At 41.3% G+C, this 25,528-nt stretch overlaps 2 protein-coding genes across 4 annotated transcripts in view; one reads left to right on the top strand and one right to left on the bottom strand.

Moving 5' to 3' along the window:
- The window catches only part of sh2d3ca (SH2 domain containing 3Ca), a 190,157-nt gene that overhangs the window by 81,704 nt on the left and 82,925 nt on the right, over positions 1-25,528 (bottom strand). The gene's annotated exons all lie outside the window — the stretch shown is intronic.
- Positions 8,912-25,528, top strand: part of strbp (spermatid perinuclear RNA binding protein) — an 83,739-nt gene continuing 67,122 nt past the window's right edge. The window contains exon 1 of one of the 3 annotated variants that reach the window (XM_069703225.1): positions 8,912-9,000. The gene's annotated coding sequence lies outside the window, so the exon portion shown is untranslated. Of the gene's footprint in view, positions 9,001-9,921; positions 10,546-25,528 lie in introns of those variants that run through there. The other 2 variants (XM_069703233.1, XM_069703216.1) reach the window with 2 other exon arrangements.

The following is a 25,528-nucleotide window of genomic DNA, read 5'->3' as shown; positions in this document are numbered from 1 at the left end:
CATCTCTCTGCGCAGTGTGTGTTCTCTAAAGAGGAGCAGACAGCTGCCTCTCTAAAACTGAACTGTAATTAACACCTTTAAACCCAACATGCCAGACTCATAAATAAAAGAAGCCGATTAAGGGCCAGGGGCAAATTAAAAGTGGATTAGCCACGAAGATGTAAATATCCTCGACTCATTTTCATTGTAGTAACCAGAATGCAGAGGCTGAAACGACCATTAGGGAACTGCGAGGGCAGACGTGTATGCTAATGTTTTTGAGTGAGAGGGTTTGAGACGGACGGAGAGATGAAATGATTTAGAAAACAAAATAGCGGGAGAAAGGAGAAGAGCAGAAGAGGGTATTACAAACACACAAGTGTCAATCACACTTAACCCCTTTTAGGATCTAAGTCCCAAGGATTTACATTGCTCTTAATACACACCCATACACATACCAGTTATCAGACATCAGCGCACACACCCAATCAATATAATGCCTTGCTGGGATTAACACTAAGAACACTAAATTTAGGAATAATGATGGAATAACAATGTGGTTTTTTTTGGGAGTAGCTGTGTAAATCCACTTTCTCCGCACATGATATGGAGGCTCAGTGGTAGCTTTCACATGACATACAGTATGAAGGGGGTAGGATACAATGGCATATACAGGGTATGGGGATTTGTTGATGGTACAATACTGCAGTACTGACCGACAATGAAAGAAGGTACACAGATCCTTCCTTTAAGTAGAGGTAGCAAGTATACAGTACATAGTTTTTAAAACTCAAGTCAGTCATTTGAATTGTTACCTAATTAGAAGTATTAAATAAAAGGTATTAACGGTTTTTCGGTGTACTTGCATGTGCCAAAAGTAAAAGTACTCCAAATGCAGACTAGCCCCTTTCAGAGTATAGTATTCACCACTGGAAAGTAGTATTTCAATAAAAAAAAAGTGTTATCGTTTACAATTACTGAGAACAAATATGTAATTAAATTATGGTTACCATTCCAAATGTTGGTGATTACAAAGAGGTTACATCCAAATTCCTTTTATTGGGTTTGTACTGAACAGTCATCGTTTCTGTTAAAAAAAAATATAAGCAAAAGATTCTTATGCAGTGCAGCTTTAGTTTTGTTTCAGTGAAAGTCTATTTTAGCTAATCAATTTAGCATCAACCACAATCACATGAACTGTATATATACTAAAACAATTAACATCTGAATGTAGATAATATAAAACAAACCAGTCATACACGTATCTTGATGGCCTCACACAGCACAGAACGAGTGAAAATATACTTAAAAAAACGTAGAGTCAACCTCGTTTGATGTTTCTGCAACATCTTTCACATTTCAAATGATTAAACCAGGTAGGACTTTCTGCAACAAAACACAAGACAGACATAAAACACTTACGTTTGGAAATTCAATGTTTTACAGCTCAGTACAGTATTCTTCAGACCTGAAAATTACTTTCATTGGAAGATCTACATGTATGTTGCTGTTTGCATATGAAGACACTGACACAGACTCCCACTAATCATCACTGGCATTCAATTACATCACAGTTATGTGGCAGAGTTAAAGAAGTCATTACTCTTACTTACAAAAATGTCTCTTTTAGAATAAAATCATGTGAAATCAAAGTAATAACTTGTAATACTTAATGTATGTACAGCTTGTTTAGCTGAATTATACCCTTTACTGAAACATATTTGAAGTGATTTAGTTGGTAGAAGTGACACTGAACTCAACTCAACTGCGGCAAGTTTCTGCTTAACATTTAAAAAATGTTAACAAACAAAAAAACTAAATAAATACAAAACATTTGATTGATACATTGACTTTATCTCTATGGTTATTGGACTATGGTTTATTTCAGTCTGTTATCTCTCAACAGATGGAAGGACTGAGATGAAAGCACACGTGCACTGCAAAAACAGATGCAAGATTTTTGTTTGTCTCTGATTCTACCATTATCAAAAGGCTATTTCCACACATAAGGTTCTGTACATGATGTCGTGCCATAATTCCTTTCCCAGCATCTGCTCCCTAAAAGTCATTACATCTTAAATACCAAGAATCAGCACGAGTAGCTTCATACGACAAGTTTTATTTCATTCAAAAAGCATCGCAAGCGAGCATACAAAATGGTAGTTATATATTAATTAACAACCTCCAGTTTAGATTGAAAAGGCTCTCTATATGTCTCCCTCTTCCCTGGTGGTTCTCTCCTACAGCTTTTGAAATTCTGCGTGAACGTATACGGGCGCTCGGAGTGAATCTCAAGAGGTGGAGAGGAAGGATTTGAGTGGAAGGATGCAAACATGGGGGAAGATCAAAGTCGAGGGAAGTTCAGTAGGATGGTGAAGGAGGGAACGGGCAGGTGGTTGGTAAGAGATGATTGAACATACGGAGTACTCATTGAGCTGGCTGTGTTCGCGTCCCTCACTGATATTTAGTAACCAATATCTGACAAGGTCGAGATCAATAGAGCAATCAGAACTACAAAGTATCCCTTCAATTTTCTCCTTGGCTTTCTCTGTCTCCTTAAACTCACAGGTGCGACTGAAGCGTGAAGTCATTCTACATTCGACTGGATGGCACATAAGCAGCACTTAACACGTCCAAACGAAGACACCTTCAGACTAGATAACACGTAAGAGCCCTGATACAGTAGTGACTGAGCCAGGAGTTGTTGGTTTCACTGCTTTGCATCATCTCGCCAGCAGTCTGTTCACTTAGCATCTGCGTGTGTCCAGATCTAAAATCTCCCTGGCCTGCGTGTTTGTATATTCATGCACCTGCAAGTAAGTGTGTCTTTTCCAACACTCTTTAAAAACCCTAAAATAAGTTGCCAATGGTTCGATAATAAAGCAAAAGCAAAGTCTCAGATGTTTGTAGAAAATTGAATTATGGCACTTGTGCAGTGACAAGATTAAAGGGTACGTGAGAACCAGTTTTACTTACTGAATGAGTTGGTCCCTTCACAACAAAAACATCAGCACTTATTCATTACAGATGGGAGATGTTTACTCTGAGATAGCTGCAATTCATTACTTTGCAAGTACAATTATGGTGCATCTGTTGTCAAATAATGAAGTTGTGTTACTTTCTTGTTGTTGGTATGTGGGAAAAAAAAAATTCACCTGACCACCTATTATGAATGCAAATACAATGAACCAATGAAAATAAACCATAGTGACTTCAAATGGACACATTCAACCATGTCATTGTTCTTCAATAGCAAGGCACTGAGTGTGCTACGACCATGGTAGATAGAGGGTGCAGTGTTTTACCACATCGCAGCATGTAGATGGATATAAAGACAGTATGCTGTTTAAAATATTATAAATAATTTAAAGAAAATCAACCTCATTATTTTAGGTTTCTCTTTATCTCTTATTTTTTTCATGTTCTTTTTGTCTGATTTGATAACGTCACACAAATAGTCTTGCACGAAGGGTTTCGTAAAGTGTTAGGGAACATGTGAAGAACTTTAAGGTGCTCAATATAACATCAGACAAGGAAAGTCATTTTTTAATGTTCAATAATAATATAAAATAAATATAAAACAAGACGACAAAAGTCGTAACAAGTAAAAAGTGTGAATCGTTTTTTGGGGATTGAGAGTGTGTTAAAAGAGAAGAGTCAAGAGGTGAGCCTGATTATTTTCTCAGATGGCTTCTACATAGGTGTCTGTTCCGAGTGAGTCGCCCAGGTAATCAGTGACATAATATGAGCCTTCTATGTGACCTTGTTCAAGACCTCTACTTTTTTTTTTTATCAATATCTCTGATTCAGTCAAATCAAATTATGAAATGAAATAGCAACTCAGGCTGATTACCAGGCAACAACTTTTCGACAACTTTTATCTCATATGATAAGATAAATGATATTTCAATGTTCCTTAAAGAATATTTTAGTTTCTCAGCTATGTTGCACAGGGAGATCAGAGGTCAAGGTCAGCTGGGGAACAGTGCTGGAGCTGAGGGGCACTTAACATGTTGCTCAAGGCACTAAACATCAAGGGTGGTATGAACCTTGGCTCGAAAATACATTTTTCGTAGGGTGGCGGGATGGAAAAGTTACTGTTGTGTTTTGAACAGTGTGCTGTTCTGGTGAGCAGGTCCTGGATTATTATGACAAACCAAAGAGAGTGTTAACCCCTTTGGACGAGGGCGTATGTCATGCTGTCACCACCAGTACAGAGAGAACAGAGATCAAGTCTGACAGCCAAAGGCTTGAGCTGCACACAGCTTTGTGTGTGTGTGTGTGTGTGTGTGTGTGTGTGTGTGTGTGTGTGTGTGTGTGTGTGTGTGTGTGTGTGTGTGTGTGTGTGTGTGTGTGTGTGTGTGTGTGTGTGTGTGTGTGTGTGTGCGTGTGCACGTGTGTCTTTATTGGTTCTTTGGGTGGGGGCAGGATCGTGGTCTCACCTTACCATCATCTGTCACTGACAACAGATGTTCACACATTATTTGTCCACCAGCCACATTGTTTCTGCGTGTGTACATGTATGGCTTTTGTTGCAAGGGTTGGTTTGAGTTTTAGACATTTTGGGTAAAATTTTGAGCGCTCCTTTTTTTCTGAAACGTTCCAAATGCTGTTTGGGAATGAAGACTTGAGGTTAGGGTTAAATTTTGATAAGATTAGGATTAGGATAGAGGTTTGAGATTGCATTTAGGATTAGGTTTCGGGCATTTGGTTGTGATTTTTAAGGGGCTAGAGAATAGATTCTGTCAAACAATGTCCTCGTAAAGACAGGATGAAGTGCGAGTATGTGTAAGGGGAACGACATGATGGTTTCCTGATTAGTTCCTGCTCTAAGGCCAGTTTTAAGGCAACCCCTCCAAAATACATCAATATTTGCCCCCAAAGCAAATCCATCTCCTTCATACAATACCAGTGTTGTGGAGGTGTCATGTCATCATCTGCTCATTCGGTGTGATCCTAATTTGACAGCTTTTGTCCTCACCTCCCAGGAGATGGAAAAGGACATCAGGAAAAAAAACCTCCTTGATTTAAAAAAACACCACAAAACATATTTTTCTGTCGCCTTCCTATAATGAAGGTACACAGTGTGGGCAGAGGAACCCCCCACATACCCCTCAGTCTATAGTCCCCTGTCTCATCCATCATACTCCAACAATAGAGATGTCATCCATTCCCGAGACAGCCACTCAGCCACAGTCCCATGAAAGTGTGCGTGTGCCTGTGCATCTGCATGTTCGTGTTTATAGACGTTTATGCAAAAATGGCTGAGGTTGTTTGCATATAATGGACTTCAGTCAAGACAATAAGGTTACTTTTAAGTTGTGATCTGTGTCCTTAATTGTCCTTTTCTTTTGCCTTATGTTTTGATGCTTTTAATGGTTTTATGTGAAACACTTTGAATTGCCTTGTTGTTGAAATAGGCTATACAAATAAACTTGCCTTGCGATACTCATTTCTATGTTAAAACAAAATAAGGGTGACAAAGACTTGGCATCACCTGTTTGACACCGGTTAATAGATATTTGCACAGATTGATTATTGCTTTGTTGACCGTCAAACTCCTCAATAAAACATTGAGGGAACTTTTTAGTTAGAACAGAAATTAGAAGCGTGGTCTGCATAATCAACGGTGCTAATAAGCACAGAGAAAATGAAATAAGGAAAACTCTGAACCCCTGCACATTTGTTAAGAATTACAAAGGGTGGTGGAGTATGACGGCAAGATTAGTATTTATTGAAATTGTCCCTGGCAACCCTGGCTCTCTGTCCACGGGCTGGGCAGCCGGTGTTCATCCATGTGTGTTAGTCCACCTTGCTCTTGTGTCCATCCCACGCTGGCACCACCATCTGCTGCCCGTCGAAGTTCTATCCGGCCCAGCGAGGCTCCTCACGCACACACAACTCCCTGTGTCCTGCTTGTGGTCAGAACAGCCAGGTGGCATCGCACCAAATGATCAACGGTTGATACACACACGCTGCGACCGACACCGCACGGTCCACCAACAGAAAGTCCCTCTCTGCTTCGGCTTCTCTTTTTATTGTTTTGGTTTTTTTGGTGGTTTTTTTTTGGTGTGCACGTAGGCCTGATTAATACACAGAAAGGGTGTCTGTCTGTCCTTCCGTCTGTTTCTCTCTATGCCATTTGGCCCAGTTCTCTGACTTGGATTGAGAACATAGGAGCTCATCCTCACAACTACCAACAATGCCTATGTGTGTGTCTGTGTGCACGGTGTGTGCGTTTTAGAAGACAACTCTAAAAAAGAACTCCTTAGAGGGGTGTCAGATGGCAGGCGCTTGTGTTGGTGTGTGGAGGGGGGATGGAGAGATGATGGGGGTGGATGAAGGAAGGGATAGAAAGAAACAGGAGGAGGGGAAGATTTCTCTGTTCTCTGCTCTTCAGCTTTTGTTCTCCTAGATAATAACTCTCCTCCCCCTGACTCCAAAAACCAAGGGAACCCCTCCAGTCTGGAAACACGAGTAGCGTTCAAGCTTATGCTGCGACAACCAGCTCTAACCTACATCAAGGTGTGCTATACGCTCGACTTCAGTGGCTTGAGTTTGACATGTCTTGTTGATTAAAAGATGAGCTAGCAAGATGATTCACTGCAAAATTATCTGCACTTGGAACTGCAACAGTGCCACATTTCTCGTAATCAATTATAAATGCTCGAAGTTGCCCTAAAAAAAACCAAACGTTGCTTTTAATTCAGGCCAAAACTGAGTTGGGGCAAAACATAGAGCCACATTATTGCCAACAGCCTGCAGGGCCGTCAAGTGTCTTGTTCTAATCTGCCAGAACCAGTGAAGAAAAGAGAAAATTAGAGAAGAGAGATTAAAGACTTAAGATTTTTACTCAGCTCCTTAGAACCTCATCCGGACAGGTGTGCTACAGTGAAGGTGATAACACAATCTCTACTAAATACAGCAAAGTGAACACTGATGGGGAAATCTGAGAAAGCCAAAAGACGTTGAATGTTAAAGTGAAAACAGTTTGCTGTTTTGCTGTGACCTGGTTGAGTAGAGCAGCATCTGCAACCCACATAATATCTAAAAATACTCTCACACCATTGACTGCTACGATGCTGTAGCCTCAGTAGGTAGATGAATAACTGTGTGTGCATGGTATACTTGTGTGCATGTAAACTGGGGTTTGGGTTTTGGGCTGCATTCTCAGTTGTGCAGCTGTCTCGTTTAAAAGCCTAAAGCGCAAATATGCTATTTAAAACATTGTTTCAATTGTGTTGTGCGTCTGTATTTCGTGTATGTGTGGGGGTGTGACAGAGAGGCCTGTGGGCTACACTTGAGAGGCACAAATTACTCTAAATCCAGTGCATTAGTGGCATCAGGGTGCTACAAGTATTATTACGAAATACAGTACTACTATTTTACTTGTCTGTGGCTGTGTTAATGTTTGATTGCGATGCTTATGGATAGACCTGTCGCTGTTTTTAAATAATCGCCTGATTGTAGTTATTTGAGTTGACCGCAATCATTTTGTATGATTGCAGGAATTGTTTCCATACATATGTATAAAAAAAAAGCTGAATGAAGCTATCAGAAATTCCATATTTCCATCACTATTTCCACGTCATTTCAGCCAGTTTGAGGTTCGACCGGGTGGAAACCAACAGTGATGTCACCCATTGGTTTGTGAACTGCAAAAAGTGAAGGGACCATATTTAGACAAGCTGGGGAGCAGCGAACAGTGAATCTGATTCGAGCTGACTGAGAACTCGACTACCCTCCGCCCGCCCAGCTATAATAGAAGCCATACTGCACCTCAGCCATGTCAATCAAACCACACACGCCCCCAAACATTGTGCTTATTGAGACCTATATCTAAATACTGATGGGACTATTTTCGGATGCACGACCAGAAGAGTAATTAGAAGGGATGACATCAGGGAATGACACCATATTGACTGTGTTGAATGGGAGTCTATGGAGGGAGAGTTTTTGCTGTTGTTGTTGTTGTTTCGTTTTTTTTCTTCAATCCAGCCCCTACTGGCGCTCTGTGGTATTGCACTTTGAGGCACTTCCGCATTGGCTTCTCTTTTCAGACTCGAAAGCTACGTCAACTTTTATATAAGTTATATGGGTTTGACCGGTGCTCTTTAAATTATGTCATCTCGTTGCTTCCCCTTCTTCTTCTGTGGTTTCGTGGCACATGAATGGGGAATTAGCATCACTAACTGTTTATCTCCAACGGGTAACTTCTAATATTCAACCAATGGCATTTCGAAGAGTAACTATTGACATTATCATCATGGATTTAATTGCAAAGCCATTGGTGGCACATCTCTGTTTTAAGCCGCATCAAAAAGCTATTTGTTGGATCTGTAGCAAAATGGTAGCAGTTAAAGTAAAACAAACAGAAGATGACAATTAAATCATGAATCAAATTATTTGCATGGCAGTTCATTGTTAAGTGACATTTTATGATTGATTGTGACAGCCCTACTTATTTTAAAAATGGAAATTGCCATTTGGAAGAGGACCAAGGAATCCTCACAAAATCCTTGTGCCATGCTACTGACAGGTGTTTATGTTGCAAATGTTAAAGACTGTGGTTTCATCTATGGACCTCCACTATTACAACAATGTGAAGCAGCTACAAGCCTGCTCAAAATATCCAGAGCCCATATTGCATGGCTTTTGAATTTTTGTCTCTCTGCTGACATTTATTCAAGAAGTTAAAATCAATTTTTTTTTTTTTATGAGGGTATGTCCTGGACCTCCAGTGTGTTTCCTTCCGCCTTGCTTCAGCTCTCTCTCTCCTTTTCCTGCACCTGCCTGTCCCCCCTGTCCCCCCTGCACCTCCGGTACCCTTCACCGTACAGGTGCGCGCGAACAGAGCTGTTCGACTCGTTCCGCCAATTAGGAGCACCGAGCGTGGCCACGTGAACAAATCCCGTTGTCTAAATTCCCGTTCAGAGGCGAGCAGCTGGGAGTGAGCGGCAGCCCTGAAAGCCTCACAGACTGGGAAGTAATATCGGACGGCTGAACGGGAGCAGTGTGCAGGTAAATTGATTTTTTTTTTTTTTTTTTTCCTTTCCTCCTCCTGGCTTTACACTTGTCTCCGTCCCCTCTCGGCAGCTCGATGTGGTTGTGCGGATGCGGCTGGGCTCTGGGACGGGATGTCTTGGGATTAAATTGGTCGTGGTTTACGGGGTTGACTCTTTGCTCTCCTCCGATCCGCGGACAGGACACAAACAGCATCATCCGCTGGTTGGCTGCTCTGCACCGTCTGCGCATTGAAACTCAGACCCCCCCTTCCTCCCTCCCCCCACCACCACCACCACCCCGCCGCCTCTTTCTGTCTTCCCCTTGTCTGTTGCAGACACATGAGGCTATTGATAGTTGACAGAAGCCTCGTAATCCCTGGCTGATCTGGCTGACCGGCCACACAGCCATTTTCGAAACAAGAATGTTGATTGAACTTTTATTTTGCTCCGAGATTTGTTTTAATTGGTAACGCCCGCAAAGATTTGACGCCGTGCACGGAGGAGGTGAGCGCGAGATAGTGCTGCATGCAGCCAGGCAAGCTTTTATTGCTGAATTATTTATAAGGCTGTCTGGGAAGAGAGTAGAGGAGAGATGAGTCTTGGATGGAGAGAGTCCCGGTGAAGATATTCTCACATGCTTTAAACGTGACGTGTCCGGTTTGTGCGTCCTTTATGGGAAATAAGTCGCATTTACCGCTGGAAAAAAAAATCAGTTAGTTGGCTCAACCAGAAATAAATGCTCGTATTTTCGTAGTCGAATAATTATCACTAAACAAGCATTAGTTATTAACTCATGAAGGGTTATCAAGCAACGGCCAACATTTTCCTCTTTTATATCACTGTAAAGTATGTTAATCGGACAAAGTAAACAATCTGAAGATGTCCCCACGGGATGGGAACTTGTTATGGACATTTTTTTTTTCCATTGTCCTGTTTCGTCAGATAGTCTTGACTTTAATGATTGATTGGTTAATCGGAAAAATACTGACAAAATCAATCGATTGTGACTCCTTTCTGCATGTGTCGACGAATGAACGAATGAGCTGCATAATATGCAATACCTTAAAAAGGCTCAATTAGTGGCTGCTCTCTTTAATTGATGTATTTTTAAAGTATAGTTTTTCGACAACATTATTGTCCACAAATTAACAGTAGCTTACGTCGCTGTTTTTGTTCCCCTAAAAATCCTTTCCTAATAAGTAGCTGTGCATTAATGCTGCACTTTCAGCCCCGCTCCGCCGGAATGAGTAGACCCCCCGTCCGCGCATGCGCAGTGCTACCATTCATCTCGAGGGATTTCTCCCTCACTCTCTCTCTCTCTCTCTCTCTCTCTCTCGCGCGCTCTCGCTCTCTCACTTGTCTCGTGCGAGACAGGAGAGACCAGCAGGCGGCTCTGGGCTCGCGCGCTCCCTGTCCCGGTTGTCAAGGCGCTGAGTTTTTAGTCCGCGACTTGTCCTCGTTGCGGCTGGACGTTGACAAACCCCGGATCGGCTTGCTCACTTCGCCGGACTGAGTTTTTGGATTTCTTTCGCTCTGGTGTCCGTGACGGAGTCCCAACACCGTAAGTTGGTTCATATTTTCCTCCTTGGTTGTGTGTTTTCCTGTATTTTCCGGAGCACTTTGCGCGTGCGTCTCATCCCAAGAGAGACGAGCGGTACCGGGGAGTTTGAGCGTTTCATTTTCTATCACTTGCTCCTGGAAGTTCAACAGCATTAAATTATCTTCGCCTATTTATTCTTTCTTTGTCTGCTTTTTTGTTTCTGTTTTTTTTTTTTTTTTTGCTTTCGCTTTTCCGCGGCAAGAACGAAAAAGGGGGAAACTTGAGCCTACACGTGTTAAACTGTTTTGACTCTATAATATGTCCGGTCGGTGTCCGCAGGATATATGTTTTGGTGTAATACTTAAACTGTCCCCCGAAGAACAAAGTGAGGAAATCAGAGGTGGCGGTTTGACTGGAGCTCATCTTTTATAGCAGGTGTATGATAAACCCACTTCCGCAGTGCGAGATATGAATCAATCGTATCGCGTTTCTTTTTTGTGTGTGTTTTTTTTGCCGTAATATTTCATCCCACTGTTTGCTCGGTTGTAGGTTGAGGTGTCACTTGTTTGTTTCCTGTAAACTATCCGTTTTTGTTGTTTCAGTACTCTTTTTGTCGGTCCTTTTTTGTTGTTGTTGTTGTTGTTTTTTTGTTTGTCCTTCTCTGTTTTAAGGAAGCAAAAGTAACTTTCTGAAGCACCGTGTTTCATCATGAGCTTCGCAGTTCCCTCTCACACAATCCTCCGTTTTTGTGCGTGTTTGTTTACGCGTGCGCGTGCATGTGCATGTGCGCAAGCCATCGCGTGAATGACGGAGAGGAAGAAATGCTTGAACTGCTTTTCCCATCTTGCTGAACCAGCTTGTCGTCATACCGAAACCGTATAAAGCTGTGCGGTAATCGTTAACGGTATTTCTTACAAGAACTGGAAAGATCACAAAGAGCACATGAGCTTGTCGGCTGTACAAAGGTCTTCACGCCTACCAGCAGAGTGTGTGATGCGCACATTTCCGCAAACTTGTTCTGGCTGCCGAAACAGGATTTCTCTCGTTATTCTTTATATTGACACTTAGTGCCTGTTTTGACTGCCTCCCTGCCCTGTGCTGAGGTCCAGTGGTTGTCATCGGCCTGTGCTGGTTCATCAGTACTTTGCAGCCTAGTGGGTCTCCAAGGCTTGACTAATGGCCTGTTGCCTTTTGGGTTATTTTTGTTCGCTCCACCCTGTTTCACGTGCAGGAGGTGCCCCCCCCTCCCACCCCCTTTAACACGCTCAGCCACACCTGCCCGGGTTTTTGAAGAAATGTGGGGTGTCTTTGTTGCGATGCTCTCGCTTCCCTCGCCTCGATAGAGTTGATTTATTGAGTGGAAACACAGACTTCTTTAGTTGTTGCTTGTTACAGCCATATAATGCTTCTCTTGTACTGCGTACAGTGGACTTTGTGAACGTGTCGGAGCGAGGGAGTGATGGGATTACATCCTTACTTTTTGGTGTGCGTGTGCGTGTGTGTGTGTGTGTGTGTGTGTGTGTGTGTGTGTGTGTGTGTGTGTGTGTGTGTGTGTGTGTGTGTGTGTGTGTGTTTTGCGTCTTGATTTGTGCATGTATTTACGTCTCTTTCCTGCAGTAGAGCGTGATGGACAAATATCCAGCAGCAGCCTTATAAAGCGAGCAGAGTGCCGGGCATGGGTTAGGTTGAGAAAGTGTGTGTGTGTGTGTGTGTGTGTGTGTGTGTGTGTGTGTGTGTGTGTGTGTGTGTGTGTGTGTGTGTGTGTGTGTGTGTGTGTGTGTTTTACAGGCTCTTTTTTTGTGAGCACTGACTTGGCAGTGAACTCTCTATCAGTATTGACAAGATAAAAGGGTGAGAAGGAGGGAGCTGGTATTGTACAATCACTGTGTATATAGTCTGGTTTTGTCTTTTTAATTCATTGAGCAGTGGTGTCTCTTGCTATGTTAATCTGACACATTCATTTTAGCGATTTGTTTTGTATCTTTTTTTTAATTTTCGTATACAATTTTCTGCCTCATTTTTTTCAGTTTTTGGCAGCTGCTTTTTTTTTTTTTTTTTTTTTCAGATTTCTTTCATCGTTTTGTAGGATGAAAGAAAGATAAAACAGACACAGGTGTTGGTCTCTTGAGTCCAGACTTGCATTCAGTTCAGTTGCGAAAGTAGATATTGAATTAAATCAAAAGGGATCAAACAAAAAAAAATCAAGACTTATTTCCATAGATTTTTGTTAAATCTCACATTGAGACATGAACCTTAAATGAAGCAAACTGATCAGAATTATCAGATGGTTTCTATGTAAAATAGTACTTTTTCCAATCTATGTTTAGCCCATGGTGTTAGACTTTCCTGGTATCAGGCAGGTGATTGAAACAGACCCAGTGGATTTGGATTGCTTCACTGGATTTGGAAATGGATTTAATTTCCACTAATGGAATTTACTTGGACCCAGATACCCAGATTAAGGACACATAGAGAGCTGGCAACGGTAGGGCCGTACGGCAAAGACAAACACTGGGTGGCAATTTAATATCAACCACAAACCGGAAAACCGTGGTTTAGTCGGGCACTTTTGTTCGACCATATTCAACACGTTGGCAGGTAAACAACACCATTCTCTTCCACAAAATCACAAATGACAAATTAACTCCAAAACGCCCACCGACCCTATCATCGGTTGTGATAAGAAAGAACATCTCAGTGGGGAAAAAAAAGAAGAGCCTCCATGTTTTATATATTTTTTTCCCCCTCTTCAGTTTGCCCTCTTCCCCTTGTCTATCTGCTGTCAGCTCTGTATGCAAAGCCTGATTTAGCTCTTTTTTTCTGCAACCCCATCTCTGTGTCTGTTTTATGTACGCCCGGGAATGGCGTCATGGTCCCCCTGCCTGCTTGGCTCCTGGTTAGCTTTATGTTATGTTCTCAGTTTAAACAGTTCAGTAGCAGAGTAGACACAGTCATGCCACGGGATGTGTCCTTTCCCTGCCACTGCCTGTGCAGTGTGTGTGTGTGTGTGTGTGTGTGTGTGTGTGTGTCTTCTGGTGCCCAGTGAAACAGGAGTCTCAGATTCTCGCATACAGCAGCACATTTAGAGTCTCGTCTGGCAAGGAAATGTAGCACTAATCCAATTGGCTGGAGCTTTAGTAAAAGCTTTCCTAATTGGCTGATATGGAAGCTGGCTGCCAGGGTTCCAGTAAGCACAACAGGGAGTTGGGGAGAGTCCCAGTGGTGCTGTGGTGCAGGAGAAACTGTGCAAAGGGCAGATAGCGAGAGGGAGTGCGCTACTGTTTTGAATATTCCTCCATAGGCAATAATAAAGGACCCATCTGCACCCTACTGACTCGCATCCATCCAGCTGACCATATCTCATTTTCAGCTGTGGTGTTGTCCACTCACACACATGCAAATACACACATGCAAACACCCCTGCCTTCCCTCCCCTCCCCTGCATTTCATCTGCAGGAACAAGAACGGCTTTCGTCACACAAACATGTTTGAGGAAACATCTTCCCGGCAGGCAAAAGAACAAAGCGATCAACTCAGGAAAATGGACTGTTTGGGGTTTGTGTGTCTGTTACACAAGTGAGAGTAGTTCTTTGCTGAGAAACAAAATAGCTGCTGCCAAGAGCCGTCGCAGCCATTCCTGTTTCCTTTCACCTCAGAGTGGAATCCAGGAATAGGTCTGAGTGACAAAGACACGAGATGAGAGAGACACATCGTCACGGAGAAACAAAGAGAGGCAGATAGACCGGCAGAGGTAGACTGTGCGAGAGATGGCCATGTAAGGTTTCCTGCACCACCGCTTGCACCACCCCACACAAACACTGAACCTGAAATGAACTATTCAGGGATTGGTTTTAGGAGTCACTGTTAACTTGACCTTTGGCTTTGTGTGGCTGCTTTAAACAGAAACAAAGGCAGCCTTCATCGTAAGATGAATTGGGGAACTTGCACAACCAGCAGTGAGTTTTCCAAATGGCTTGTTGTATTTGGCCTCTGATTTTATTCAGGTGTGTGGTAACGCTGTTCCGCATAACGTGACTGAATTCTCCATCATGACCTGTGAAATTTCAACATTATGATTCTTATTATGAAAAGTATGCCAATTAAAAAAAAAGTTACAAACAAGTTTTTTGTGTACTGGTTTGTTATGAGGGTGTGCTTGAACTCTATATTGGTTTGGCCACTTGCTATACTGTCGATCTTTTTCTGGAGATATTCCCAGTACTTTTCACCAATGAAAATTTGCAAGTGCAAAAGTAAAATTGAGCATTTTGTCCATTTTTTAACACTCAGCACAAAAGTGCTTATTTGCACTTGTATGGAGAATAAAGTAACAAAATGATTTGGATTCACCGCAAAGCCATCAGTGTCTTGGAAGCAGCTGTGTACAGGTGTTGCACAAGTACATGAAAAACCTCAGCGCTGGTTCGACTGAATATAAAAGGTTTTTATGACACCAGTGTGGACACAGAGTTAATAGAAAGCTGTTCTGCCTGTGATACATTGTTTTTGTTTTTTTAGAGATTGAGTTCAATATTTCTTTAATTAGTGAGGCCAGAACAAATGATAAGCAGCAGTGCGCGTTTGTCTTTGCTCTGTACAAAGAATTGAAAATCAAATATTGACATTTTTTATTACAAGGCGAAATGCTCCAGATGGTATTGTAAACCACTTAATGTGGGTTTTGCAGAATCCATGTTCTACAAATTGACATGAATCCCAAAGAAACCTTTTATTGTGCTGACACTGAAGACAAAACATGCATTTAGAATGGTCGGATAAATGTCGCACACCGTCTTTCATGATTACATGACAAATTCTGTACATTGAATTTGAGAAACAAACGTAAACATGCTCATTTGATTGCTGTGTTTTACAAACATTTGTCCTGTACAGTTTTGACAATATCTCAGCCACGTGCCGCTTCATTTCATTGAAATGGTTGTAATGACAGATGAGGGTGAGGAGAATTAATAATGTTCCTTTTTTTTTTTTTGGATTGAATTAGTGGATTTAAGTGCAATACTACAACGGTTATTGCTACACTTATTATGCATCATAGGTATCACATCTTTAAAGATGCAATATGTACAGCCCTCAGTCCGGCTCTCAGAGTTTCTGCAGTTTGATTGATTATTGCATATTCTTGCCCGGCCATTAGTCAGTAGTTGGCTCTTTATGCATCCTTGCTGGAGACACCTGAGGACACGGGCATTACGTTCTGGGCTCGTCCATCCCTCCTATTCTCGTAAATGTGGTATCTCTGGAATGCCTTGAGTGGCTTTCTTTAAATGTGACACAAACATTCAATTGGACTCAGACTCAGATCAACAGGACCCTGTGTTAGTGGCCGTGAGTCAAGAAATTCACACACGAGTTACGACAGCGTTTCACACAAATGTCAAGTAGGTTTAAATGATAATGTGATTGCATTTTATGTCCAAGAGAACAGGAAGAATACGCTACTTCTTCCTCCTCGTATGTTGTACTGAGGGCTGACAGGACTCTGCAGTGACTCACTATCGCCTCTGGAGATGCAGGTTGGTCATATGAGACTGAACGGCCGGGGCCAGAGTTAGCATGCTTACTTCAGTAGAGGCCTTTGACTTAACATTAAAACTCCAATTTCCCCGCATTATGTGGATAATATTAGTTCATATTTAAATGCATAAACTAAAAATCTCACCTATTGGACCATAAAGATTATTAATGAGGTGCTAGAGTAAAAGGTATAGACAGTGACCACAAAACAAGATGAAAGAGTGCACATAAGGACATAGGACAAGGTGTAGATCGGATTAAGTGGCACAGTGGATGTTATCCTGACACCTCTACAGCAAAAATAATTTGATACTTATTGGTTCACTTTCTGTTTGCGAACTTTTGCTGTTGTCGTCCTCTTTCTTATTTTTGATGTAAATTGCACCTTTCTACCCGCTTCTGACTTGTCCAACATAAACGGAGACAAAAAGTCAAGAAGACAGGAGATTAGCCATCGAAACAGATGTAAACAAGGGAAGAAGTGAGTGATTTTGATATTTTGATATTGTTATTACAATAATTAAAATACTATATTTCTCTGCTTCAGCAAAATTATGACATGTGTGAACACACGGACATCTGGTGAGGAGAAAGTCTCCAGTTTGACAGTTGATATGGGAGGCCCATCTGCTCTATCACTCAGCTTCTGTTGCTTACTGTCTGCTCTCCTTTACACACACACGTGCTCATACTGACAGCAACATATACCATATATTATATATATATAGATATATATATATATATATATATATATATATATATATATATATATATATATTATGCACATGTTGATAACCCTTTTACACCGACCCAAGAACTCTTTCTCAATGTCTCGCTTCCTCCCTCCCTCAATCATTCCAACATTTGCACATATTTATGAATACACACACACACACACACACACACACACACACACACACACACACACACACACACACACACACACACACACACACACACACACACACACACACACAACCCTCCCCTATCCCCCCCTCTTCTCATGTCCCAGCTCTGCTTACTGTGTCAAAAAAAGCTTAGATCAGGGAAACCATAGCTTGCCCTCATTCAGAGTTCCAGGAAGATCGGAGCTATTTATTCAAACCAGGCAGACCATGTTTGGAATATGACTGGATGGTTGCCAGTTAGAATCCCAGTATGGTTCAACAAATTTAGTTGAGTCAATCCACTGTTAAAGTGCCGTAGAGCAAGGCACGCACCTCCATTTGCACCAATAAGCAGTAGAAGACTGGTTGTACTGGGGAGCTCTCAAGGAACCCGAAACCCGAAATGGGTGGTAGGGCTGCGACTCATGATTATATTTGTTATCAATTAATCTTACCATTATTTTTTTTTTAACCATTCTGATAATCATTTGGTCTATGAAATTTTTAAAATTGGGAAAAATAAGATTCTTTATGTCTCAAAGGTACTTGAACTATTTATGACAAAGAAAATAAGAAAATCCTATTCCTAATATTTTGTCATTATTTCACTTTTTTGGATTACAAATGACTGAAATAATTAATTTAAAACAGTCTACAATTATATTTTGTCACTCTACTAATGAATACTTAAGTAATAATTGTTTCGGATCTAGTGTGTACCTATATGAATGTCCCAGTTCTAACATTGTTCTCGTTTTCCTGATAAGTATCTACATTTTTGCTGCCACAATAGAGAAAACAAATTAGCTTTGAGCTTTAGAATTAGTTTTTAACAAACTTAATTCATTATTGTGTTTATTTGTCTCTATTGTATTTCTACAGAACAACTAACAGAACAATTCTATCACCATGTTTTAAACAAACTTAAGATACTGTGATGCATATTAAAAGCAGTTTAGACAAAGTGAGTAGCTGTTTGCCGATCACCGTGTGATTTGCTGTGTTAATGAGCTTCGCCGGACACTTTTAGGTCTTCGTCGCCTTTTTTATTTGTACACTAGACAGAGCAGAAGAAAGTTTGCTGGCGTCTTCTCTTCAGTAACAAGCATCCTGAATTCAACACACTGCCTGTTCTTGTTTGCGTTGTCTGTTAGCGTTAGAGGTTAGTGCCTTAATAAAACATGATGCCACCCAGTCTGCCCTCATCGACACCAGACTACAAGACCGATCTGAAGCTCCTGCCTCCTTTTGACCAGTCTGAAACATGTGTTTGTGCTGCTGTGACAGGGGGGGACGAGGGGGGGGGGGACGGGGGCAGTGCTGGGAGTTGAGTACAGCACAACAGGCAGCAACCCCCCCCCCCCCCCCCCCCCCCCCCCCCCCCCCCCCCCCCCCCCCCCCCCCCCCCCCCCGATTGTAAAAAGCACATCCAAAAAAAAACAACAACATGAACTATCTGAAATGCGTCCCTGGAGAAATGAGAAAAGTTCACTTAGAAACAATTAAAGGAAATACATACTGTGATTCCTTTGCTTTGTGTTTTGCATATGTGTGCCTGCAAGCAACGTTTTCTCTCCACTATAAATGACCCACTGACCGGTGTTAGCAGATTAATTGCTGCTTTCATGTTTAAACTGTGGCATATCACCCCGTAATGGGTATTGGAGATTATCAGTGAGATGTTGTGTGGCGTGTGTGAGATTTTCTATATCTGACTGGGATGTTTATCTAATAAAATAGGATTTATGGGATTCTAGTCCCTCGCCTCTGCACACACAGCAACCCACGCTGACGCGCACATTAGGATCACTATTAAAACAGCATGCGCATCTCCGTAGACCGGCTTTTTATTGACAAACTAATACTGTGTGTGTTGCAGTGCTTACAATGCTCATGTAGTGTGGAACTCATTTCAATTCAGCCACATTACTTTAGTGAGATGAAAGAGCATGCAAAAAAAAATAATTCAAGAGGCAGATTTTATTCTTAAATAGTTACCAAAAAAAAAAAAAAAGCATTATTATTGACTGTGAACTAATATGATCATCTAATAGTCAGGCTAGTATCGATACTAGACTATATGGAGTCTAAAATCAAAGCAATTACAGTAATGTATGCAGACAGACTTGTGTTCTATGTCTGAAAGCTACCGAGCTGTATCCAACCATGTTTGTTTTTCTTGCTGGGAGGACGGCGATAAAAAAAGCAGAGGATGCAACAGCACAGCGCACTCTTCCAGACACACTTGTACATGCTCGTGAGCAACCGCAGCAATCCCTGTGAAGCTTCACCATATTTTCTCATGAGATCTTTTTCTTCGTCTCACTCCAGCACACACATCGGCGTCAGCCTGACTTGTGTTGCCACCATTCCTCCCAGCTGCCTATGCGCATGTATGTCTGTGCATAAGAAAAAAGGAAGGACAGGAGATGTGTGTGTGTGTGTGTGTGTGTGTGTGTGTGTATGTGCAAAAATCTATATGTATTTGCTTGAATCAATAAGCCATCTCGCTGCGTGTTTGTTCCATCTGTCCAAACTGTTTGGTGCCAAAAAGGAATTTTTCATCATCGCTGGCTTATACAACTTGTTCTAATTTTTTGTGTGTTGAGATATTCAACACAAGCAAGCAGAGGAGGCAAGCCAGTATAGGAAAGTGAATACCCTCCGTTGGAGGTCATGTTATTATATTATAGTTCAAATATGATAAAATTATTAATTGGATTATTATTAATCTGCTTTTGGCGACATGGAGGAGCACGATCGGCGTATAGCACGTTGTAGCCTTTGTAACAATGCGGCTCTAAATGCAGTTTTACGCTCACAAACTTCCTCTTTTGTGGAAATGTTTCTAAATGTTAGCGTTACATTTAAAAGTAAAAATCCACCTGCAAGAGTTTACATGGCAATTTGTCATCAGTTTGGGATGATAAATGCAGGTCAGATTTCTTTCATTTTTGTTATTGATGCCTTTCAATATTTTTAATCCGCTCTTTCTAAGGTAATGTAAGTCAGCGGTTTCCCACATTTCTGTGTAACCAGTCAACAATGCCCTGAGGGTGTGTCTCAAATATTTAGCATTCAACTGTGGATTATGTTTAAAGGTGGTGAGAGAAAGAACTACATGAATACATGGATCATTTATAAATAAATAATGTAATAATAATAATAATAACGCGAATGTAAATCCTTTACTGCATGCTAGACATGCAACGATTAGTCGATTAACTTAATAGTTGATTGACAGACAATTAATCACCAACCATTTTGATAGTAGATTAATTGTTTAGGAGTAATTATTATTATAATTTTTTTTTTTTTAAAGCTCGAATTTTCTGATTCAAACATCTTCAATTTGAATATTTTGTCGTTCCTTTAGTCCTCCACGATAATTAACTGAATATCCTTTGGTTGTCGACTGCTAATCGGGACACAACAAGATATTTCGAGCTGCACCCTTCGGTTTTAGGAAACGCTGGTCAACCATTTATTTTACATTTTGAAGGCCAAAACACGAATCAATTAATGGAGAAAATAATTAACAGATGAAGACGTGATAAAAATAACGGTTATTTGCAGCAACACTGGAGCGTGAACTGCACCCAGCTCACCGAGGCGTTCTACCTTATACTGGAATTAGAAAATATGATGTTGCTTCAACTCACTGACTTTTCAACCCTCGCTCATTACGGAATGTAGCCTGACGGCTCCCACACTGCTCCCACTGAACAGTCTCTGTTGCCAACAGAAAACACCGAAAAATAGTCAAAACCTCGCGTCATTCTGGGTGGAACGTGGTGCGTCTGGGCTCTGCAGCAGACTTGACTGTCAGATGAAAATCATTTGCGGCTTGGAATTCGTGAATATTGCTCACACTGCTTCCTTACACTAACCGCTTGCAGCACTTACCTTCAGTGTGGCCAGGCCATTGTGGTCATCAAGCGGGCACCTTCCTTCACAAATGACTCACTGGTTTAGAGACACAATATCTCAAGAAAGGCTGAGCAGTGTTCGCCCGCTTCCCTGCAACACCCCCTCTCCCCCCCCGCCTTCCTCCCCTTCCTGTTCCCAACCTCAAGAGACGCAGCCACACTGCATAGATATCGTGCCATGATCTCAGTGAAATTATCTTCTTTTGGCAGGAAGTTCCAACGCCCGAAAGCTCTGACACTAAAGGCTCACTCGCCCTCCGTCACCAGCTCAGTGCGTGGAACAATCGCCCCGGCTCCCCGAAGAGGCCCAAACTATGTCTCGGCTCATGAGTGACAAAAAAAAAAAGAAGAAAAAAAAAAAGAGGCCTGATATGTCGTCGCAGGGCTTCTTAGTTATCAGCAAATTTAAAATGAAATCTAAACAAAGCAGCCACTGAAGAGCTTTTATGGGTGATGTGAGTTGGTGCAGCAGTTTGAATGAGCCGTAAGCGTGAATGAGAACGATACAAAGGCCGTGTTTGGGACGCAATGACGTCACTCATTAGTAAACTGCCGACCTAAAGCCTCGAGTTCCCATTTTGCTGGAAAGTACACCCATCCACCGATAGCCATAACCTGACTGCACCACAGGCCTGTCAATCAAAGAAACACGCCCCCACCCCAAAAAAAAAATTTCATTTTTCGGGGCCTAATACATAATTATTGATGGACTTTTAAAAAAAAAAAGTTTTTAGATGGACCATCAGAAAACTACTAATAAGGGATGCTGTTAGCGAATGACACCATTATGGCTTTTGGAAAAATTTACTTAGTTTATGAAGACGGTGCTGTTGGAGCCAACCCATTGCAGCCATCGATGATATTGCAGTTTAAGGCGCTTCTGCAAGACCCGGAAGCTACATCCGCTTTTACGTACAGTCTGTCGACACGCGTCAAAGAAAGTGAGCCCTGCATTTGTTTATACTTTACCAACGCTGACGTTTCTGGGGGGGAAAAAAAAAGAAAAGATTTCTCTACTTAAAGTCCTAAAATATACTGCAGTATGTCATCAGACCTAAAGATTGGTGTCAGATTCAGTCAGAAGACATGTTAAATAATATCTCCACTGTGTGGTTTCCTCTCAGTACTTGTAATTTGAGTGAGGAGAGTTTATTGATATTATGTACAGGCTCATGTGAGCTGTAATATATTTTGTAACTCATAATTTGATCAAAGCGAGGATTTAATGGGTGTTGTGATTTCCCACAGCTGCCAGGGAGACCATATAAACTGCGGTGTTGTTTAGCTTAGTTATTTCCTCTTTTTGACAAACTTTGATCTAAACTGAACTTTGCTGTATGTTGTTTTCTTTGGATGTTCGCTCGCCATGGTGCTGAAAATATCATTTTGATGGAGACATGAGAAATCATTGCCTTTGTGCAAACTGCTTTTGCGCCGGTCGTTCGACATCCGACAGCCGTTTCTACCTCCGGACTACCGCTCTGCGGTGTTCTGCCACTGCGATGTTGAATTTCTGCCGATGGCTGGAACCTACACGTTATCTAAACATCCTGCAGAAAGGTTTGTCACGTTTTGAAGACTTTCATACACTGTAACTTGTCACGGATGTCCGCGTATCATGTGCAGCAATAATGATGATAATGGTGATTTGACTGCCGCGTCAACTAAGTAGTCTGCTGTTCTTTGTATAAAGAGTTGAATAAATTGACTATTTATATGGATTTTTTTATTGCAGACTGGGCCACTGACTTACCATGCCTGAAACTATGACTGCTCTGGATGAGTCTCTTTTGTTTTTTTGTTTCTTACAGTAAGTTTTAATATTCATCCGGCAGCATCATTGATAACTCATGAAACCACAGTATGTGATATTTCGAAAAAATTTAAGAAAACGATACATCAAATGAAATTAAGTGACAAGACTGTTTTGTGCTATTAGGCCGTTATATTTTGTTTCATCAACCACACAACACAACTTCATCTCTGAGGAAAAGATACAACTCGAGATTCAAGCAGCGTTTTGTGTTACGGGAAAGGCAGGAAATTAAGTCTTGGTTTACAATAAACAACATAAAAAAAAAAAAAGATGTTTGCTGACACAGGTAGACGCTGTTAATTGGGAATCCGCGGCAGGTTTTTTATTTGCGGTAGAAAGCGCCACTATTCACAATCGTTCGTTTAATGATGTTAAACAGAAGCAGCAAACAACTTCCAGGGCCCGTCGGGAAAAAATACAAAACGTCAAGTGTGGAAATGGGTTGTCTGAACGACTTCCCCTCTCCGGCGGAGCTCGGCACCCATCAGACTGCTGCAAACATCTCCGTCGAGACCCGTCTGTCTGTTTGATGCCGAAAAGCAGTGCTGCTAACTGTAATGGACCGACCCAAAGAAACAGCTAAACTTGAGACGAGTGGTTCTCTCAATCAAATTAAACGTACGTGAGAAAGAGATCAGGTCTGACACATTGAGTTAGAAGACCGATTCCATATTCAGCCTGTCTCAGCACTCCATAACACCTTGAGTTGGAGATCAGTTATAGCCCAGAGTCCTAGTTTGTGTCAGTGAATAAAAGTTGACCCATTTTATGGACAAATTTGCACAACTGTTTATTAGAGAGGGAGGGAAAGAGAACATCTTCAGCTTCAGCAGAGGGAGGCGTGATCTTCCTCTTTATGGAGCTGGTGGATTATTACTGTTTTATTTATATGCATCTTCATCTGATCTTTGGCAGAGGACCACAGAGGAGGGAACTTGACCTTCAACACTAAACAATCAGTTGTGATTCTCAAGAAAGGGAGACTAAATAAATCATTTCTTATTCATTTCAGTTTTATATGTTTTAGGTTATTTATTATTAATGGCAAACTAGTACAGTATCAAAAACAAACAGCATACCAGTGCTCACGGATCAGTAAATGTAAGTTTATTGATCTTTGAGTGCTGGTTTTCTGTTTGTTTATGATCCTTATGACAAGAGATTTGCAGTTGGTGCACGCAATTTCTCTTAACCTGAGTTAGTAAAATGTGTCATCACTCTGCATCATTCTGGGAATTTGATCATTAGTGATTACTGAGCTTTTTATTAACACCTTCAGTATTTTGGTAAATGGTACTACGTTCATTATATGTTTTGTTTTATGTACATGAAAAATAATTTGTGTGTAATTTCTTTATTTCTTTATTTATTGTCTGAGAAGTTTGTACGTCATTATTTCAGCATTATGTTGTTTAACATTTTAACAGTGGCGACTGGCCACCAGTCAGCGGATGAAAAACGTGTTTTGTACCGCACGAATTTGTGATTGTGAAATGCAGACGGGCCACGCAGAGGCCAACGATGCATGTGCGCTTAGGTTTTAAAACATCAGTGCAGTTAGATGCACGTTTTCTCCGAGAGAACACGCATACAAAATACTATTGTTGTCATAAAACTATGCTCAATAGGTTCTCGTAAGGTTAACCACACTGTTAACACGCGGTGTAAATCTTGTTGTAAACTACGTTGTCATTTTAGCACTGTTTCAAAAAACAGAGCTGCCATCGTCTCATGTTCTCACTTCGTTAGATCTTGTCAGACGTTTGGATGAAGAATGTGTAGGCGTGCTCTGTTGTGTGTCTGTGGCTAAGTTGGTTCAGGTAAATGTAACACCGAGATCTGTAAGCACTGCCAGAGTCAGTGACTTCAGGAAGGTGTGTTGAGAAAAGCAGGATATTTCACAAAGAGCAAAGTCTGGGTAAAGAAGGAAGATGTTTTTAAGATGTGCTAGCCTCTTGGTCAGTCATTAAGGGACTTTATTGCTTTAATGCTTATGGACTTCAAACTTTTCAGTTATTGGATTGTAGACAATACACAGTAATGTGTTTTTTTTTGTTTTTTTTGTCAGAAACATACAATCGCAGTGTTTTCGCTTTAAACCAACTTGTAGAAGAGAGACATACTGCTGCAGTAACGTCAGCAATGACGGGCTGTGGTGTCTTTGAATGGCCGTGCATGCTCCCTCGTAACATTTTAGTTGGCAAATTGCATGAAAGACACTTTTACGGCCATTGATTTGACCATCCTTGTGCAACTAGTTAACTCGGCCTTATTCTAGTTGTGTGCCTTATATTGTATTGCTCACAAACTAGCGTGTTGAGCTGTGGTAACAAAAATGCTGATGCGTTAAATGTCTATTGACATAGGCATTTCAAAATGTCTATTGAAAATGCTCACTCTTACAACAACTCCTCCGACCTCCCTTTCACATAACTGGATATAGCAGAAAAAGTGAATTATTCACTATGAATTGTTTACACACTGTCGCTGAAACATAATCCAACGTTTATCATTTTTCCGCACAGTCACTAAAAAAAAACACCTAAAAGGCTAAAAGTCTGTAGCTGCACAGTGTTTTCTCTTAGTGACCCTGAGTAGTTATTTGCTGCCAAAGATCTACAGCAACACTGTAATGCAGTGTTTCTTGAACTGAAGGCCCCCGCATGAGGATATCATGATGGTTTATGCTCATCTGGCAAATTAAATTTGCTCTTCGCGCCCCGGGTTTAAAAGGCTGCAGTGTACTGCTGCAACGGCAAAATAGGAGTTATGTAATCCGTATTGCTGTTCTTCTCTATGCAAATGTTAAAAAAAAAAAATGCCAACGCCATTCA

The sequence above is a fragment of the Brachyistius frenatus genome, unplaced genomic scaffold (assembly GCF_029030835.1).
Source record: "Brachyistius frenatus isolate BFR_SWC_R1_liver_20210118 unplaced genomic scaffold, ASM2903083v1 Contig_3, whole genome shotgun sequence".
In the NCBI taxonomy this organism is placed as follows: domain Eukaryota; kingdom Metazoa; phylum Chordata; class Actinopteri; family Embiotocidae; genus Brachyistius; species Brachyistius frenatus.
Note: the sequence above shows the minus strand (reverse complement) of the source record. Positions and strands in the feature narration are given on the sequence as shown.